We start from the raw sequence: 21,426 nt of genomic DNA, 5'->3' as shown, positions 1-21,426 counted from the left end.
GAAAACACCAAGAGAATACTTGGATAAACTCAACCTTAGGAGGAATTCAGTATATAAATTGAGAAGAAAACGTTTTTGAGCAGAAGATACATCCTCAGATGACTCTGCAATAAAAAGACAACCTTTTTATTTGTAATTTGTATCTTACCGAATAGTTATCCTGTGGTGACCACTGTACTGTGGAGACTTGTAAGGACTGGTCTGGATCTTTATGGTTAATGGCTGACATTTCCCGGAAAGAGAGAGCATTTCCTTCTCAATCATCTGGTAAGAATTGGGTCTTTGGATAGGAAATAGGAACCATGAAGAATGGTGAATTTTCCACTTCTCTTAGTCTAGATATAGACCAAGAATTTATCAAGAGTGGCAAGTACCTGGCGCATGGTCCCTCATTTAAAATTTTGGAAGACACATTTAATCAAATATGCACTCTTTCCCACTGAGCTCAGAGATGGATTCTAAAATCTTATTCCATACAATGATTCAAAAACTACCATCTACTTATTAAATTTGACTTGTAAGAAAACAATCAGGGACATTCCTGGTCTAAATGATTAGAAGAGGTACCCTAAGTGGTATGTATTAAGATGGTATTTGTTTGGTGAAGTACAGCTGGGAACAGGAAGGGGGAGACATAGAGAAGATTTCTAGGATTCCACATGGGTGGTCCGGAGACTTCATGCTCAGGAAAACAAGTTATAACATGCAATGTCACATTTTCCATATTTCTGACACTCTTTATTTATTGGCTTTTGGTTATATCCCAGATGTTTTTAAATTTTGCATTTTGACTCCGCCTATGAAATTTCTATTTCCCATCTCCCTTCTGCCTTCCTAACAAAATCCTGACTTTGTTCCATAACCCTATTTCACACTGCTTTGTGCTTCAGGGGAGTCTTGGGGAAATGAGTCCTGATTGGTCCAAGATAATTATGCAGAGTCCCATTTTCATTATCAGTGACTGGTGCGTGTAGAGTGATGTGATGCAGTACTGGCCAATGAAACACAAAGGGAAGTCTGAGGGCTTCTAGGAAAGACTCCCTTACTCGTCAAAATGAGGACGTGAAAAGGTAGTCCTCTTCTTCCTCTAAATATCATCATGCCTGGAAATGACTCCTGAAATTGCTGCCGTCATCTTCTGACTTTAAGCGGCACCAGCCTTAAGACGATGAGGGAACAAAGAGATTGAAACCTGATGGCATCATTGAATAACTGATCAGGTGGTGCTGGGGATCTACCTTCCTCTGGCCTTCTTGATATAGTCCCATAAATTTAAGTCAATTTGAATACAAAGTTTCCATTATTTGCTGCTAAAGACATCCTAACTAATATGCTTTTTTCGTTAAAAAATTAAATCTCAGCCCTTTTCTCATTTGAACAGTTAGGCTATGGGGAATATTTAAAAAGAGTTTTGGTTCATGTTAGATGGGAGTTAAAAATGGAGTAGAACAGTTCCATGTCCTGCTGTCCCCATCCTCACTTTGTCCCGAGAGAGTGCCAATTTTGGAGAGTTTGAGTTTTAATTAAAGAAAACGTTATTTTTGCTTAGAGCTTCAACTCACACTACCGAGATCATTTTCTGGCAGTCCAGCACTTCTACAAGGAGCCATTCTGCTCAGTGACACCTAGGAGGGAGAAAAGAAGGCTACTTAGATGCCTGCTAGGTCAGTGGATACTTATCCAGGGAAGGAGAGTCGGCTTCTTTGAACAGTGATTACCAGATCCCAAAATTCACTTCTATATTTGCTTTTCTTTTTTATTTTAGAAGTTAGGACATGTTTAGGAGGCAAGATGGTTTTGATTTTAAACTTTCTTTTTTGATAATAATTACTTAATGACATTTTCTGCTTCTGGGCTGAGGTTTTCCACATTTGGTCTCTGTCTTCTTTTCGGCTTAATTAAGTGGAGTCAGAATCCCTTTCCCATCTGTGCTGCATTGACCACTGATTTTCAAAACAATCTCGCGGAGGTGGAACAAGAACAAGAACTGGAAACTTGGTGGTAGGAGATACAGCTGGGTAGTGACCACATCATGAACATTCATAGAGCTCCAATGGAGCCTACAAAACTCTGATCTGTCACAGCAAATGAAGTGACAATGTCTGAATGTGTTTACACATCCTAAGGTTAATCCCCTCACATACTGTAACTATCGTTGATGTTGACCCTTATGTGACTTCAATTCAGCATTTCACTTACAATAATGACTCTCATCTTTGAACATTAAATATGTGCCAGACACTATGCTACCTGCTTTGCAGATGGCAAATCTTATATAATACTCACAGCTACCCTGTGTAGCAGGGGTTATATTGATTTTATACATGAAGAAACTAAGCAAAGGAAAGTAATCTGTCCAGAGTTCTGTAGTATGTAAGTGGCATAGCATAGATTTCATCCTAGTCCTATCTGACTCTTAAGCCAATTCTCTTAAGCACTAAACTATTTCTCTTTTTATTTGGCATACCTCTCCCAAATATACGTTCCTTGAGGGTATATACCCCACTATTAGCTCAGACCAGGTAGACATACAAGTGCTCAAGAAACAGCTGTTGTTATTAGTATAGAATAATGTGAATAACACAGGCAAAAGCAGTATTATTGATCCAGAAACAAGTTCTGGCTGAGTGACTCTTATCTATGAGGAAATTATTCTAAACATGGCACTTAGCTTGGTTATTTAAAATACATTTTTAGTCAAGCTAAGTCTAAAATGTTGTGGCTATAATAGCTATTTAGCCAAACTGCCCCTGGTAACAGGCTGACTCTCTAATTTGTGCCTTTGGCTATAGGAAAGAACATGAATTAATCAGTAGAAATCCATCACCCTATTATAGAATTTAAAAAATAGGAAAACCTTGAGACTACTGTTAGCAATTCAGTCACATTGTTTTTATTAGTGCATATCAACAACTAGACTCTAAGGTTCTTGTCAGACTATGAGATTGTCCTACGTGATGAGCCTTTTGGTGGTAAGACCCGTGTTCCTTCAAGAATTGGCACACTGACCGGGGCAGGCCCAGAGGCACAAGCAAAGTGCGCGTGCTCCGCTTCGACAGCCTGGGGTTCCCAGGTTCGGATCCCCGGTGCACCTACGCACGGCTTGTCAAGCCATGCTGTAGTGGCGTCCCATATAAAGTAGAGGAAGATGAGCACGGGTGTTAGCTCAGGGCCAATCATGCTCAAGAAAAAAGGGGAGAATTGGCATCGGATGTTAGCTCAGGGCTAGTCCTCCTCACAAAAAAAAAAAAAAAAAGAATTGGCACACTGACATACATAGAAAATATTCAATAAATATTTAAGTTGAATTAAAATTTGTTACATAAATGGAAGGAAAATACATTTTAGTTCTATATGAAAATAAACTTAAATGTAAGTATCAAGGGGACTTTAACTGAATCTCTATTTTAAACATGTTTTGTGAGCCTGATCTTAAGAGAAAATAGAGGCTAGAAAGTCAGAGGGACATGTGCTCAAATCCCACTTCTTTATTAAGAATTGTCTGATTCAGGATAAAATACCTAACTTTCTAATCCTTAGTTTTCTCTTCTGTGAAATAGAAAATAATACCTCACGGAGTTATGATTAGGAATATATATATATATATATATATATATATATATATAAAATATAGTATATAAAGTAGGTATATATAATATACATATATAATGTCATACATGTATATAATATTATATATAATATATAATAGCATAGCACAGTGTGTTTGGTCTATGTATCAGTCAGCTTTTGCTGCAGTAACAATCAATTCTAAAATTTCAATGACTTACAAAAACAAACATCTATTTTTTGCTTACCTTACATGAGGGCTGCAAACAGTGGGTTGCCATTCTATTCTAGACTGCAGGTGGATGTAGACCTGTTCCACGCGTCTTCTTGTCTAGAACCCAGGCTGAAGGACCTGCAGGCTCATGGAAGAGGACAGAAACACAAGAGGACTGGTAGACAGTACAATGTCTCTAAAAGCTTCTCACATTTCAATGCTAGTCACACGGCCAAGCCAAAATCAGTGGGCCAGGGAGCATACCCACCTAGAGAGAAAGAGGGAATGAATAATTGTAAACAATTATATTATTTACTACTCTAAAGATATATTTTAAAACTTAGATTCCTTTTATATTAAAAAACAAAAGAAATGAAAAAATAAGCATCTATTGAGTGTTAGCTATGTTCCAGACATTGTACTAGTGGCTAGCAATATAAATGTGAAAAGATCTAGATTCTGCTCTTAAGGAGCAAAAGATATCACAAAACATTTCCTAATTTTTAGAATCTTAGTCTGGTACTGTTATTCCCCAAGCTATGTAAAGTGTTGAACAAAAACAGAATTTTCTATAGTTAATGCCTAGTAGAAAGTATATTTTTACTAACTTCTCTAACTTTAAAATTTTTGTTTGAGTTACCTGAAGAAAATTAAGCTACTGAGAAACCATCTGACAGTAAAGATAAGAGACAGCATTCAAGTTAAGAAGTAAACAGTCACATTAGCTAGTGCAACTTTATTATATATACCATAAGTTCAGTTACTTACTATCTGGTTAAAAGCTTTTGGGTAGTATCTGTTAAATATGGTCATATTAAAATTGACATGAAAGACATTTCTTTATTTTCTGTTTATAACTTTGTCTAAATATTATTCATAAAATACATATTTTTATTTAATTTCCTAATAAAATGTATTGTTTTTAAAAAGCCAGAAAGCTGACAGCACTCTGGTGTTAATTGAAAATGTGGTCAGAGTTTTTGTGACGTTACTCTTTGAAAGCAGTGCCTAGCTTGGAAGCGTACATGCGTATTTATGCACACATGCACAAACTTTTAGCAAAAAACTTTTAGGCGGGTCTTGCATCAAATTACTCCACTTTATGGGTTGCTGTGGAAACAGATTAGCCCTCTGGAAGTGCAAAACTATGTTTGAGTCTAATGCAAAGAACAATCCACAGCATGAAAGAGAAGAACAGCTGGGAGCTGAGGTAGTGTAAGCTGACATGTCAGACAGTAGCCAGACAGAGTAGCCAGGCACTGTCTGGAGTAAAAGGGGGTGTGGGGGCTGGGAAAAACAAGTGAATACTGTCAACAGAGTCAACAAAATGGACCAGCTGTTCACTCTCATCATAATAAGAAAATACAGAGAATTCCAGAGATGAGGATCAAATTTGCTGAGAAAATGAAAATTTAAAAAATAAAATGAATGAATAGAATTGCCCAAAGTGACCTCTATTCAGAAGCTTTTGACTGGAAAGTGCACAGCAGGACTTCAGGTTCCGGACCCAGCATGTCCACTGTTGACTTGTTTGGGATATAAAAGCTGATAGTAATTTCTCTCTCTCCCTGGGATATCACCCTTTTTGCTTTATGGCTTTTGGGACATCGCCTACTTCGAGAATGTCACAATGCAGCACTTCTTGCTCTGTCCCAAAGAGGAGGGGCGAGGCCTAGACTGAAATGGACTCAAGGAATCATCTCACGAACATGGTATTGATAGCACTACTTGGTAGAATTTTTGGGGAGGAGTGGGTCTGAAGTTGTCTAAGTCACTTGCTTTCTCTGAGTTGCAGTTTCCTTGTTGGGGAAAGGTAGGGCAGTGTTTGTCAAATGTGTGAGTGTCAAAGAAAAAGATTTGGGGATCAAGTGCACTACGTTCTTGAATCTAAAAGACTCATAATCCCCTCTTGTGTACTAAATACTCCAAGAAATCTCAAAGAGGTGAAAGAGCTATCCACTTATGCTTTTTTTTTTTTTTTTGGTCAGGAAGATTGGCCCTGAGCTAACATTTGTTGCCAAGCTGCCTCTATTTTGTATGTGGGATGCTGCCATAGCATGGCTTGATGAGTGGTGTGTAGGTCTGTTCCCAGGATCCGAACCCGCGAACCCCAGACCACTGAAGTGGAGCACATGAACCCAACCACTATGCCACCAGGCTGGCCCTGGCCAACTATGTTTAATCCCAATGTTTGCCTCATTATTTGGCCACAGAAGCCTTTTATCACTTAACACCTATTAAGATGCAACAGTGGTGTGCCTTAGAGTTCATACTAGGAAACACTAAAGGAACTTTTCCCAAAGACGATTTCAGCTGTGAAACCTGCATTCTAATCTACAGTTTTCAACCTTTTTTTTTGGCATGGGTCAATGCTGGAAGCTCAGCCTTGGCTAGTACCTGGAAGGAAAAGATTCAGCGTCTTTGAATGAAATAGTCATTACAACACAGAAGATGGCTTCGGTTTCACATAGAAAGTGTGGTCAGGTGGTAACTATGGGGAGATTATTTTATGGAGTAGGTGCTCTTCTGGCCTCCAGAGTGTAATTGAAATGCAGGTCAAGCCCTTATCCACAGGCAGTATCAGGATAATGCAGTCTAAAAATAGCATAAAGAGGGCTGGCCTGGTGGCATAGTGGTTAAGTTCGCCTGCTCTGCTTCAGTGGCCTGGGGTTCACGGGTTCGGATGCCAGGCATGGACCCACACAGCGCTCATCAAGCCAGGCTGTGGTGTCATCCCACATACAAAATAGAGGAAAATGGGCACAGATGTTAGCTCAGGGCCAATCTTCCTCACAAAACAAAACAAAACAATAAATAAACTATAAAAATAGCATAAAAAGTAAATGCTCTACAGTTCCAAAGTTTAAAACTCAGCTTTACCGCTAATTAACTGTGTGACTTTGGGCAAGTTACTGAACTTCTCCAAGTGTCAATCCATTTTTCTGTAAAATACAACTAACCATAATGTTCACCAACGCAATACCTGACACATAGTAAGTGCTCGACAGAGATTAAAAAACAAAACTCGGTAATAAGAAATTAGGATGGACCTCAGAAAAACCAGGCAACTTCCATAAAAAAAGTAGTTTGTGTCAGGCCTTTTGATGACATTCCTATCAGTTTGAATTAAGGAGGAATGATTTCTGAAGTTAACAACTGATACTGCAGCCACAAAACTAGTTTCTTTCTTTAGTTTTACCTGCCCTCACCCCAAATTTATTCTCTCAGTGATACTCTTTCTAAAATATAAATATAATCATGTCATTTGCCTACTTAAAATTTTGTAATGTCTCCTTATTGTCTAAAAGGTGAAAGTTAATGCATGTCACACAAACCCTCACTTTCCTAGTCTCTGTCCTCTGGTGCACATCATGCCCCCAGCCCTCCCTGCTGCAGCTCACACCTAACTCCTTGGGATATCCTAAACGTGTGTGTTGTGTCCTAGGTTGATGCCTTTAACGTTGGCTGCTCACTGTGCTTGAAACACCCTTGTTCTCATTTGCCTGCTTGTTTCTTCATTCCAGATTCAGCTCATGTCACCTCCTCCATCAACCTTTCCCTAGCTTCCTCCCATCCCAGTCCTCCAACAGAGTCCACTCTGCCCTCTGGGCATCCTTGATGAACTCTCCTATCCCACTGCAGCATCCTTGGACTGCATTGAAGTGATCTCCTTTCATGTCAACTCCCCAGCTCCAGCGTGCTTCCTCCTAGCCATTCCATTCATCTCTGTGTCCCCAGAGTCTCACGCAGAAGGCCCTAGACCAACATCTGTTAAATGAAGGCAGAAGGAAATAGGAAAATGTTTCTGGAAACTGTTCTACTCAACAAATGCCTTTATGGCATGGAAACATATTTCTCTCCAACAAATGTTCTGATTGTAATAATATTCGTAGCAGAACTTGAAGCTCTGGGCATACTAGGTTTAAATACACGTTCCACTTCTTTCCACCTCTGAAATTTGAGCACATTTATTCCCCTGTCTGAACCTGTTGCCACTTCTGTAAATAATCATACCCATTCTAGTCCTTAGTAGAGGGCAGAGCCTATAGTAACTTCTTGTTAATTGTTAATTGTGCTGTTTTCACTATTATTTGTAGCATTACAATTTTTTTTACTATAAGATCAAAAGATTAAATATAATCATCTCAACATGGAAGTGTTTGTAAATTGTAAAGAGCTATTCAACTGTTAGTTGTTAGTATTGTTTATTTTATTTAAACTCAATAGAAATCTCAGTCAGCCCTGACCTGGCCTCTAGGTGTGGTAGTTTGGTTTGGGGGCATCAGTAATATAAATGGTATAGGCTACTTAGAAATTAAGATGGTAAAGGAATTTCCAAAACATTTCACCAGCCCAGGTGTTCAGTGTTGGCTGCTCTCACTAGTTCTGTGGCCCCAAGACTACTTCTTTTCCCAGATGGCGTCCCAGATCTACCCAAAGCATTGCAAATTCCATCCTCTCTAAGATGCTGGGTAATTGAGTAAAGAATGAAACTGATGTTGCTATTATCTGGTTAATACATGTTTACTCATTCTCAGTAATTCAGTAATTTAATGGGGAGCAGAAGCAGGTTGAAGAACCAAGTCCTGAAACTTCATTCACTTAGCCAACAGCTGTGACCTTGAGAAAGCAGCAAACGGGAGCTCATATATAACAAGCTCTTTTCTGATTTGTTTGTTTTTATTTTCTCTTTAGTAATGACATGGCTCTGGAGAGATTCTCTTAGGGGAGAATCTGGCTAAATGGCTAGCAGGATGATTGATTAACAAGATGTTTTGTTTCCATTGTCTCACAGATAAGCACAACTATTCTGTCCTCTAATCTGCTAGCTCCTACATCAATACAGTATCTTATAAATCATGAATAAACATAAAATACACAGATGGAAACTGAGAATTTCTTTCAGAAAGCACAGCTAGGGGATTGATTTTATTATTTACACTAAATTATAAGCACAATTATTTCCTCCCTTCAACTATAACCATAGAGAACATTTTAAATTAGGATGCCTGAACTGAACAGCCCAGAAGACCAACTATTGAGAAACTGAGATGAACCCACGGCTGGAGGTCTAGGTCGTGCTCCAAGGTTGCGCTCCCTTCCGAGGTTGGCAGTGAGGCCTGGGTGGCATTTAGATTTTGAGGCCCCCGACCCATAGCTTTTCCCTCTAAACTTTAGATTTAGCCAAGGTGGGTGGCTGTCATTTACAATTAGAGATGCCAGGTGAAGTACAGGACATCTGGTCAAACGTGAATTTCACATGAACAACAAATAATCTTTAGTATAGTTTGGGACATACTTTTACTAAAAATTTGGGATATACTACAAAGGTATTCGTTTTTTATCTGAAATTCAAATTTAACTTCGACCTCTGTATTTTTATTTGCTAAATTTGACAACCCTGGTTACAATCGACTTATAATAAGGCTTTATCCATCTCCCTACATAAATTTGCCACTAAAGAGAAAATAAAAGGCGAGTTCCTCTGGACCATGAGGTCCTGGCTCCACTGGCCACCCTCTCCACTGTGTCCAACGTCCAAGTCCAGAAAGGAGTTCGTTTGACGCTAAGAAGCTACGAGTTACTTCCTTAGCCTGACTGAACCTTTCCCTTGTCTTCCCCTTAACTCTTATTTAGGTAGAAGGAGAGATTGAGTATTTCAGCCAATGCCAAAAGGCACAAATTGCAAAGCAAACACTTGTAACTGAGAGGCTTGTAACAGAAAGAAACTGTTCAGAAAATTTCCTTACTCTTATGATTAATTTATTTTGGCAGATAGTAGAAGAAGACACTTCCCTCTATTTTAGGATATTTCTGAGTCAAGTTGGTGTGGAGGAAAGAACTAGAATTTGAAAGTCATACAAAGTAGTTTCAAATCCAGCCTCCAGGACGTACTAGCTGTATGAGCTCTGTTTCTCAGTATTTTGATCTGTAAAATGGGACAATACTACAGTGCCAGCCTTACAGTATTATTGTGAAGGTGAAGTGGTATGATATAGAAAAAGACTCAAAATGTTGGTTTTGGGTTCTCTTCCTCCTTCCCCTTTGGAATTCTTAACATGCTTCAAAACAAGGGTCTATTCATGCTTTCATAGTTTTTTTTTTTTTAATATAGAGTCAAGGCACTGCTTCTCTCACTCTTCCCACAAGGCTGCCTCCTCATGGAACTGTTTGTGGACCAGGATTACTTGCTCAGACATCCTCTCTCTGCTCTCCGGCTATAATCACCCTTACCCTCACATGTGTCTGCCCCATAATCCTCATCTTTGGGGTAGGAGTCAATATAATTTTAAATCTGTAGGTATTAAAATAGTCTGGTTCATATACGCCTAATATTTTTGGAAGAGAATACTTAAAATTATTAACAGTTGCTCTCTAAGTTCAGAAATAATGGCTAATGTTCCCTACATGTTATAAAATTGTGAATATTTCCAAATTTTAAAATATAAGTATACATTTAGTTTGTGATAAAAAGATGTTTTTAACTGATTATCGGAAACATTAATGAATTACTAAAGATCTCATAGCCTATAGGAGACAGAAATGGACCTTGAATCTTGCTCTTCTGACTCCAAATGCTGGGCTTACTCTCCTCTAGCGTACTGTCTTTCTGGCTTGTTCCACTTGCCTGGTGATCTTACAGTACATAATAATGAATATTCAAAAGTGAATACACCCTGTCTCCCTTAATAGATCATAATGTCCTTGAGAACAGGAGCCATGCCCTGTACTTGCGTAAGATGGTATCAGACACGTACTAAGTGCGTAGTAAATGTGTGTTGACTGAATGATTTCCTATTAATGATAATTTTCGACTGTCTTTTCCTAACTTGGAAATAAACCCATCTAGTCAAGAAAATGTGAAACTATTCATTTCCTTTGCTTGTCTATCACTTCTAGCATCCCCTTCCACCATAGCTAAATACCACTTACACATGCATAATATCCTCATGTGGACACTTACAGAGGAGTGCTGCCTTAGAGATAATCTATTCTCCACCCTGCCTAAAGCATGAGTGTCTTTGGATGCTCATCCAACTTCTGCCTAAAGTAGATTAGTGCCAAAGAGGTGTTATTTGGTAAGGCCATTTAGAATACAGCAAATGATTAGAATGTGTTTATTAAATTAGGCTGAAACCAGTCTAACTTCCACTCATTGTTCATAGGCAAGTCCTCTGGACTCGTAAATTCTCGTCCCTTCTACTTTAGAACTGCCTTTCAAATGTTTTTAGACATCTCAGGACCTCCTAAATGTTCCTCTTTCCTTCTTTTGGCTAAACATTGTAAAAAATTAAGCCTCCTCCTCAACTCCCATCTTCATCTAACTTTTAATTTCATATCTTATATTTGGTATATTGAAGTAACGTGAATATATTAGTTAGAGTAACACCATTTTGCTGTAACAAATAGATCCAAAAATATATAATGTCTCAAATACAGTAGAAGTTTATTTCTTGCTCCTGTAACAGTCCAAGGCAGGTGTTCCTGGCTAGCAGGTAGCTTTTCTTGACGTGGTGTTATGGACATTCAGGATCTTCATATCACTTGGCTCTCTGATTCCCTAGCTTTCATCACCGTTGTTTGCATCTAACAAATAAAAGAAAAAAAAGGAGTATGGAAAAGATACATTTGCTTCTTAAAAATTCTTTCCTAGATGAGATTATCATCACCTCTGCTCATATTCTAAGGGAAAAAAAATCACATGGTCTCCTCTGAATGCAAGGAAAGGATGGAGATGGTGCTGGGAGATACAGTCTTCTCCAGGGCTGTCACTTCCCTGCAACAACCCTATAATATTGAAAAATATAAACATTTTTTTGTGGCCAGTAACCATCTTTGCTATAGTGTAAATATAAATCAGATGTGGCAATCGAGTAGCAAAGTGCTATGAGCCTCAGATGACAAGAACTGCTCAGGGTGATAGGCCTTCTCTCTTGGTCCTGGCTGTGCCGTCATCTCTCTTACCATCACCCTCTTCCAGGATTTTCTACTCCATTCCATTGAAAGACTCACATTTTTTTACGTGCTCCTAAGAAGGGAAAAAAATTGCTGCTAACTATTCTGACATAGTGCTTTCATAGCACAGTGACCATATGATATATCTCAATTTCTATTTTAAAATTTGAAAAAAGTATGCACCTTAGAATCACAATGTATGGTATCCGCTGTCATACCCATACACATACATACAGCACAACACACACAACCACACACAGACAGCAATACATGCCTTACTTTGTTATTTTTTATTTCCTTCTACTTCAGAACTTCCATGTGTTATTTCTTTTATCCAATATACCTGTAGCACATGGGGAAGTGTTTTAGCAATTTGGGAATCTCCCAATCACATGACAGTCATTGATCCATTTTGCCAACCCTATGTTACAAGAGGTATGATTTGAGATGGATTTAGAGTGTTAAGTGTCATTACCTTACCACTGTCAAGTTAGCCATATGGAGCTAGGCAATGGTAACGGGTATGGCCAATGAAAGTAGCCTGAGAGTTTGATGTAAAACTGCATGAATAATATTTCTTCTCATGTTTAGTTCATTGAAATCAAACCACACAAGCAATCATGTCATAAACTTTTAACTGATAATAAATGTTATAGTGAATTCCACAAAATAAGATAATACTTCTGCAGAAAAAGAATTAGAAATTTTCTTTCTGCTAAGTTTTGCAGACTATGAAAAGTCTTCTTTAAGCCTCAGATGTAATCTCCTAATGGCCTCTCATGGGCCCTAAAGGTCTCCCTATAAATCATTCCATGAGACTGAGGCACGGAAGGACCCAATAAAGTGCTGATACGTTATCTGTGAGGAGTAAGCTCCTACGAAACTAATGTTTTTACCAGCTAAGTCAATAAATACTTATTGAGAAAGGTCTACATAAAAAGGTACTCTTTTAGGTGTTGTTTTGAATAATGGAAGGAGTTTCAGAGCCAAGAATGTTGTAGGGATAAGGCAGGACTGATGTAGGGCTCTCTGGGCAGTCAAGGGGAAATGGTAGCCCTTGCACACCCATATGAGCAGTGGAGTTCACTCCACTACGAACTGTACTATTACTCTAGGGCCAAAAGCTCAAACAGCAAGGTTTGCAGACTTTCTTTTAATTCCGTTAAACAATTTGTGGATATTAAAGCATCCTGGGATTCATTAGCAAAAGCTTATGGTCCAAGGCAGGCACATGTTCAAGCAAAGATGGGAAGCTAAAGGACAAAATGAACCATGTAGAGACTGCACCAAGTCAGCAAAGAGACATGAAGAAGAGAGGAGACAGTCCCTATCTCTGAGACACTAACCACATCCAGTATACACTGATAGAAACAAAAACGATAACCAACAAAAACTATTTTCTTTAAATTATCCACAGTTCCCAACTTCACGGAGATGGTCTGAACCTTAAAACTGGAAAATTCTCCTCTTCTCTTTTTTAAAGAGGAGAGAGATAGACACTGTTAAACTCTGATTTTCCCTCTTGCTGAGTCGCCATTTATTTGTTCAGCATCTATATGTTTGCAAAGCCTATTCTTTACAGTAGAAGCTAAAAGCTTCCAAATGGACCCTGAAAATGGCTGTACAGCCGTGACAAGTGACCAGAACTCCTTGTGTCTGCCAGGAAAACAATTCAGGTGCTGCCTGCAACTTCCACTGGAGCCATTTAGAAAGTTTCACTTTGAAGGGGCTTAGGGCTGCATTGTTGAGGGGGCACATGAGAGCTCAAGGGCCTTGTGGAACCTGAGCCCTGTCTTTTGAAGTTACTTTTTCCTGTGGGCTGATGTTTCAGAGTTTAATTTTACTTTTAAGAGAGGGAATACAGAGCCAGGCTCCCCTTCCACTTTAACTCATTTACCAGAAGACAGTCAAATCAGAAAGCAAGAGAGTGGCCCTAAAGGCCCTGGGTAGGCATGGTGATCTGGAAGATGGGGCAGTGCGGGAGGCAGGAGAGAAGGAGAGGAGAGAGAAGGAGATTGGAACTCCGGCCTGCAAGAGGAGCCTAAAAACCTATAATCCCTTAAGCACAGCAAAGTGATTAAACTCACCTACCTCACACCGGCCTTGAAAAGAATGCAGACTTGTGGAAGAAGAGAAAATTTGGAGACTCACAAAACTGCTCTTTGGACATAATGAAACATTCATTTGGGATTCAGAGGGCTGATCCCACTTAGCATGTTAAACATGTATGGGTTCTAGCTGCAGAATTGGAGGAGAAGGGTCTGAGCGGTTATAAAGCAGAACCTGTCTCGTGTTTTTCCAGAGGGAGTGAACAATCCAAAGTAGTAGATGATTTCTGGAAGGATGTGTCTGTAAAAGGAGAATAAAAGGGTATTCCTTAGGGTAGTGGAGGATTTCCTTGGATTGTATTCTGCTAATATGTGCTCAAGGCAGATATAACAGATGTATGAGGAGGCTCTAGGGGCATTACTTACAAATTTTGCCTGGTTTCAAGGAGGGTCCCCCCCATTTCAATGTCATTATGGCGTGTTAGATTAAGAAGGTTGACATAAGGGATGTATACATCTTTTACAGGATCATTTACGCAGCACCAAGAGAGGTGAGTTCAGTGCATTTACTCCATTTTTCGTGATGGTTTCAGTCTGTCCTCTAACAACTTCAATATGCATTTCCAGAAAACTTGAAAATGCCGCTCAATATAATCTTATCACTCTTCTTTTAATTTTAAAACTTTTTCCATTATTTTTCAAGTGATAGCATAGTTAATGTAATTGTTTCAATAGATAATTAGGCACAGAGTACATTAAGCATCTGGAAATTCAGTACACCAGTGACAAAAGAATATGATGAAGGAAAACTAAACAATTGCCTAGCCAATAGAAATATGTGGTAAAATTAGGATTATTAAATGGTCTTCTGTAAGAATAACAATCCAAAGACTTTAGCATTTCTATAGCATCGTTATCATCATTATTTAGATTTTTATTATTGGGTCTGATCCTATGAAGAGCCAAAGAAAATAAACTACTATCTGGGAGTAATTTCTTCCCCCATATGATGTAAATTAACTTTTCTTGGAGAACAGAGTCCCAATTTGAGCACTGGGAAGAGATCATCTCTAGAGAGTCCATCCTAATGTGAGGGCAGCAGCAGAGGCAGCAGCCAGGAAAACAGGAATTTGCGAGGCCAACCCTTAACCAAAGGGAGTCCCAGTCTCCTGCAGCTCACAGAAGCTCCCTCTGACTTATAGCACATTCCCAAGGTATTGCAATCTCCCCAGGCCTCTTGATGGGCTAGATCACTCCAATATTTACTGCAAAGATTGTGGAAAGTCCAGTTTTTCCAGGAGGAGCACAGCAGAAGGAGTAGGGACTTGATATCCTATGTAAGCTTGTAGCGCATCATCTGAACACATAGTAGGGAAGGGGGAAGCAAAGAGTAGTTCTTTTTTTCTTTCAGCCAGCCTTTCACTTCTCTCACTTCTCCTAGGAAGGTCTCAGGACACTCTCTGCCCAATAGACACCTTATACATGCTCACCAAGTCAACACGGTTACAAGCCTATCACTGGTGCAAACACCATCAATTCATGACTGAGACAGTTGAAAGGTTGAGAGCAGAGGATTTGTCATGAAACCAACTCCGCTATTTATTAGCTGTGTCATCTTGGGCAAATCACGTAACAGTCTCGATGCCTTCATTTTCTCTTCTATAAATGGGGTGACATTGAATTTAAATTCAATAGCACAGAGTCGAGCATATGACCCAGTATAAATAACCAATAATTTGCAGCTTTTAATATTATTTAAGATTGTATTAAAGAATGACATATAAGTCCTTTAGCCCTGGTAAATTGCCCCATTCGGCAAAATCTTCCCGGCGCTTTAGATACTTTAAATTGGGCGTGTCGACAGGGCTCCTTGTTTTATCAAGGATCTTTTGATTGCATTAGCCAAAACCAACTTGGTCTAGCTTCAGCAAAAAAAAAAAAGAGATGGGGTGAAGGGGTGCAATTTATAGATAGCAATATTTCTTAGAATCAAAGTAGCTGGATCTTCAGAGCAGCTCTGTGCAATAGAAGCCTAATTTTAAATTTTCTAGTAGCCACATTTTTTAAAAAGTAAAAGGAAATAAGTCAAATTAATTTTAACCCAATATATCCAAAATATTATCATTTCAACATGGAATAAGTATAAAATATTGATGGGATATTTTACATTATTTTTTGTGCTAAGTTTTTGAAATCTGTTGTATATTTTCCACAGACAGTACAACTCAATTTGTACTAGCCACATTTCAAGGGCTCCATAGCTACAAGTGGTGAGTGGCTACCATATTGGAGAGCAACTCCAGTGCCTCCTGAAACCAACCACTAGACATCTATCAGTAACTAGGTAGTGGTCTCTCTGCTTGATTCTCTTCTGTTCTCTGTTCAAATTCTTCTCCCTTTGAGATCAAGTTTCTCTGATCTCTCTGTGCATGCTTAAAATGGCTGACCCACAGAGCACGAGTATTTAACTCTGCCTAAGATCTAGCCACGCTCAGATGCTAACTATAATCCAAATCCCTAATCCGTGGAGAAAAAGAATCTGATTGACATAACTTGTCACATGTCCACTCCAGTTCCTATCAACTACCGGGGAGGGAGGGCAGGGAGATATGATGTATAGCCATCATGGTTATCTGGGTTTGAAATATATAGTTTAAACCTGCAATAAAGCACTAATTGACCATTCTCTGGGGTTCCTTCCACGGCTGACATTTTCTACAGACAATAGCACCTCTCCTTCAACAATAATGGTTAAACTAAGTTGGTCTTTGATGGTTTTTTTTTTAATTGATGACATTGGGCAGAGTCTATGAAATTAACATCTTAAATCAGGGATTGACAATTTTTTGTCGTTGTTGTTATTTAAGGCCATATAGTGAATATTTTAGGCTTTATGTGCCAAGAAATAAAATTAAGCATATTATATAGGACTTGCACAACCATCTAAAAATGTTAAAACCATTCTTAGCTCACAGACTGTGCAAAAATAGATGACAGGCCAGATTTGCTATATAGGCCATAGTGTGTAGACATTGTCCTACATAATTCTATCCCTGTCATACAGTGTACTAAATGATGGTCTCCAGGTTTAAGTCTGGTATTTTCATTGCCCCTGAAAATCTATAACAACCCCTAATGTGAGCAGCAGGGTGAAGGTCAGCTTTACTATTCAGAAGTGAGCAAGAAAGAGACTGTGCTCTGATGAAGCCAAACGATCCTCATCATTAAGTGGACCATGCTCCTTCTTGCTGCTTTCATGTTCTCTGCAGTCTGGGCCTTTGAAGGGACATTTGTCTGACACAAACATAAAGAAGGTACAGCTATTGAGGAAACTCACCTCTGAGAAGGGTGCCCCTGGTCACACAGATCCTATCACCCCCAGGTGAGCTATTGTTGCAACTTTCTCACTGGCAATTATTCTCACTAGTAATAAATCAAGCTACTTTCCAGGACAGGTAGGAGTAAAAGAGTATATTCTTTGGTTAGCCCCTTTTCTTGGGCATATAACTTAACCTCACTAAGTCCTTGTTTCATCATATAAAAATTAGAGTTGTGATGCCTATCTCACAGGGTGGCTGTAAGAATGAAATGACTAATGCAAACAAATCACTTAGCATCATGCTTGACATATTAAACCGCTGAATATATAGTGGTAGTGATGATGCAGTGATGACAGCAATGATGGTGATATGATGATGGTGATAACGATTAAAGTTCTGAGGGTCAAACCAAAGAGTTTCTCCTAATAACGCACAACGTCACCTACACATAATCTAAGTTCCAAGGTCCTTTGTCCCATCAACAGGCATGCTAATATGTGAGCCTTACTGATATGACTCAGATCTGGAATTACCACATCAGGACCAATTCACAAAGGAGACCACTGCTCAGGCAATTTACACTTCCCAAGCTCAGAAAATAAAACCTAGATTTGAACCAAGTAACCTGATTCCAGAGCCTGTGCTCTCAATCCACGTTAAGTATCTAAACATTGAGAAAACTGGTATATGGCATCCTGTAGTCCAGATTAAGAGCTGGATGAAGGCAAACCAGAGGGTGAAAGCGGATGCTTTACACTCATAATAATAACTTCCAAATTCTCCCACTTCCTTTTAAATGACAAGTTCCTCAGAGTCCGTTTTTTGCCAGTACGAGGCTCATCCCACTTGCATCCTGAGCCATTAGATTGAATAATACTGGATTCAGATTCTCAGAGTAAATGGCTTCTATTTTGATTTCTGGCTGTCTGCTGGAGTGCTTATGGTATAAGATCATACTCTTAGAAGCCTACAGCATTGCCTTCAGGTACTGGATCTACTACTCAGCAGCTGTGAGACCTTGAGCAAGCTGTAGAATTTCTCAGAGGTTCTATTTCCCTATCCATAAATTGAGAATAATATTAATTTTGAGAAGAGAATGAGTATATGCATGTAAATATTCTTGGCATTTAATAAGTTAATATTTGTATATAGATTAGTAGAGTGTGTGGTCTATAAATAAACTTTATGTAAGCATTAGTTAAATCAAATAAACAAATAAATAAAGTTTTTAATGGCACATAGTAACCTTCACCAATGTTAGATATCATTATTATTATTATTATATTAGGAAAATTCATAAAATCTTACCAATTATAGATAATCAGGAAATTTGTAATTGCCTTCATTAGTAGAAAGTACCTGTGCTCTCAAATCTTTTGTAACTTGGTTCCTTATGTATCAGGAAATATTTTTTTCTGAAAATGTCAATCAGTAGAGCAGTTGAGAATCAGGAAATAAAAAAAAAAATGAAATCCCTAAATCTTGAAGTAACTGCTCATATCCCCTGCACTAAAAGTTTAGTATTTTGTGGAACAAGAGAATATTCTCTTCATTTACACACCACACTAAGTGTCTTAGTCACTTGAATTTTCACAGCTTAGCAGATTAGGAACAGTACATTAGAAGGCAGATGGCTGTACAAAGCAGGCACACTAACCCTAGAAGTGACTGTTGACAGCTGGATAATGAAAACAAGAAAAACAAAACATACCCTCTTAGAACTTAATGCAATTACTAATTGCCATAATGCTCATTGTGAGTCATTGAGAAATGTGAGAAAATGTCACATTTAGGAAAGAAGGAAGTTAAATAGTGCAAAAAGATTTCTTCCAAAAGCAGTTGAAAAAGTTTGGTTAAATGGTAAAACTTCAGTTACACAGCAACTTCACCTATATTACCCCAAATGCTATGTAATGAGGTATTACCATATTTGATTTGGGTGATTAAATCTTATGACTTTGAGGACATAGGTTTACAGTATAAATTGTAACTTATTTGCTTATTAAATAATGATTGTTTTACCTGTGTAAAATTCTATTTGGGCACTATCTGGAAAATAATAAGATTTTTCTAAGTATAAACCAAACATCTAGAAAAAATTGTGCTTATAGAAACAAGCTTCATAAAAAGGATAAGTAAAACATATTCTTGTCAATGCAGTATGGAGACTCGTTTATTGAAAATTGAAATTTTACCTTTTTAGAGTGTTCTATAGGCTTAAATTACAATGGACTAAATTGGTCTATCAATGTCAAATTGCTATGCAATAATTATAATACATCTAGAACTAAGAGTCTACAGGACACCTTTTAGCCATTATTTTTTTATTTTTCACATAATAATAATTATAACAATAATAATAATAGCAATAACAAAAATGGCTATATGCAGAACACTATCCTAAAATATTATATGGATTATCTCACACATTACTTCAAAAATCCTAAAGGCGAGCATCATTTTACCAAAGAAGAAACTGAGGTGTAGAGAGGTTAGGTAACGAGTCATACAGTAATTATTTGCAGAAAAATGCATTTCCAACATAACCACCATGTTCTATACCACAATACAATATTGCTTCCCAAAACTTTATTTTCTTTTACTATTATCGTTTAGAAGAAAATTATTCTCAGAAAAGTTTAATAATTTCCAAGATAATTCAGCAAGTAAGTCCAGGGTCAAAATCGGGCCTTTTGACTATTGATTCCATGCTTTGCTACCATACTGGTCCATTCTTTTCACCCTCCTGTGTCAAGGAAGCACATCATGGTTCAAAATTCTTAACTCAAAAAACTCCACACAAATAAATTCCCACAGTATAGCTGCAAAGTGCCAAGTAAAGTGATCTGGGGTTTATATGCGAGAACCCCCTAGAAAACCAAAAGTGGGGAAGTGACGTGGTCAATGGCAGGTGGCGCGTCAGGGGTTCTCTACCTAAAAAGTCTGACTCACATCCTTGGAGGCTTTTGCTCTAACTCGGGAAGCATGTTTCTTTCTACAGCTGATCCCAAATCATCTTTCATGAGCAGGCAATTAACATCAAAATACCATTTACACAAGAGTGGGAGGGGATATGCTTATTATTTTGAGCCTGTTCCTCCTGCTGCAAACTCTCAGGAGGAATGCCACTCTGGGAGAAAATTTAGTCTGAGGACCTAGTTTGGAAGTAGTAGAAAAAAATTCTAACGTAATGTAACATCCTTTCCCTTTGTAGAGACAAACGTCCGCTCTGAACTCATTGGTTGGCTTCCCGGTGAATGGGCTGGAGGGAGCCACTGTTGGTCATTACCGCTGCTCCGACTGTGGAATGATTCACAGCCCATACGCCACTTGCCGAAAGATCCTTGTTAGACAGCAAAAATAATAGACCCCCCAAAATCAAGGTGGCTGCGAAATATGTTTCCATTTCTGAAAGAGTATTCCCTCACCATCCTATGTAATTAAGACAAAAAACTAGGTTGTTCATTGAAAAGTCCGCTGTGATATGCTTCAACGTTTAATTATGACATTCATCACCATTTGCCTTTGACTAAGAGAAATCCTGCCGTATTTCTGGAAGCAACGAAATCCCAAGGTTATATTAAACAATGCTTCTGGTTAGCTAAAAACAGCACGGACTCTGGCTGCGTCGGGATCTGTAAAGAGCTCTGCCTGCCGCTCCACAGCAGGAGCGCGCGCCGTGGCATTAACAGCGACAGCCGTGCTTCGCTGTCGCCTGCGCGCAGCTGTGCGTGCATGCGTGATGAAGAAATAAACAGGGAATCTTTTTCCTGCTAAAGCCAGAAAAGGAAAGAAAAGAGGTTTCCAAATGTAGGATGCTTTCTCATTTTCTTCCTGTGTTCAGTTCTTTATGGGGCAAGTGAGGAGAAGAAGACACAAAATTAAATTTCCGAAATAAAATAATTGTCCTGCAACTTAACTGGGTTTTAAAAAAAAGTCTTTGATGATTCACTGGAAGAGAAAGAATCCTTCTTTTTATTTAAACTAAATCTAATATTTGTAATATCATTAATATCATTTTTATCATACTAGAACTACACTCTTGTGAATTCACAAGTGGCCTTATGTTAACTTTCATTTCATTATTTTATCACTTGTTTTAATTTTAGTAAGGAATAATTTTTACATGTAAGTTATCCTTTAAATTGAGATTATCCCTCTTCAGATAGGTTTTAAAGCTAGTAATTCTTTCTTTTTTTTTTTTTTTTTTTGAGTTTCTCAAAGCACTTAGGGAGATCCTGTGTTCAGGTTACTCGGATTTGCAAGCTTTGAGGCGTACTCCCGTCATTGCCACATTGAATGTATAGATCCGTAAGTACTT

This window comes from Diceros bicornis, chromosome 7, assembly GCF_020826845.1.
Source record: "Diceros bicornis minor isolate mBicDic1 chromosome 7, mDicBic1.mat.cur, whole genome shotgun sequence".
NCBI lineage: Eukaryota > Metazoa > Chordata > Mammalia > Perissodactyla > Rhinocerotidae > Diceros > Diceros bicornis.
Note: the sequence above shows the minus strand (reverse complement) of the source record.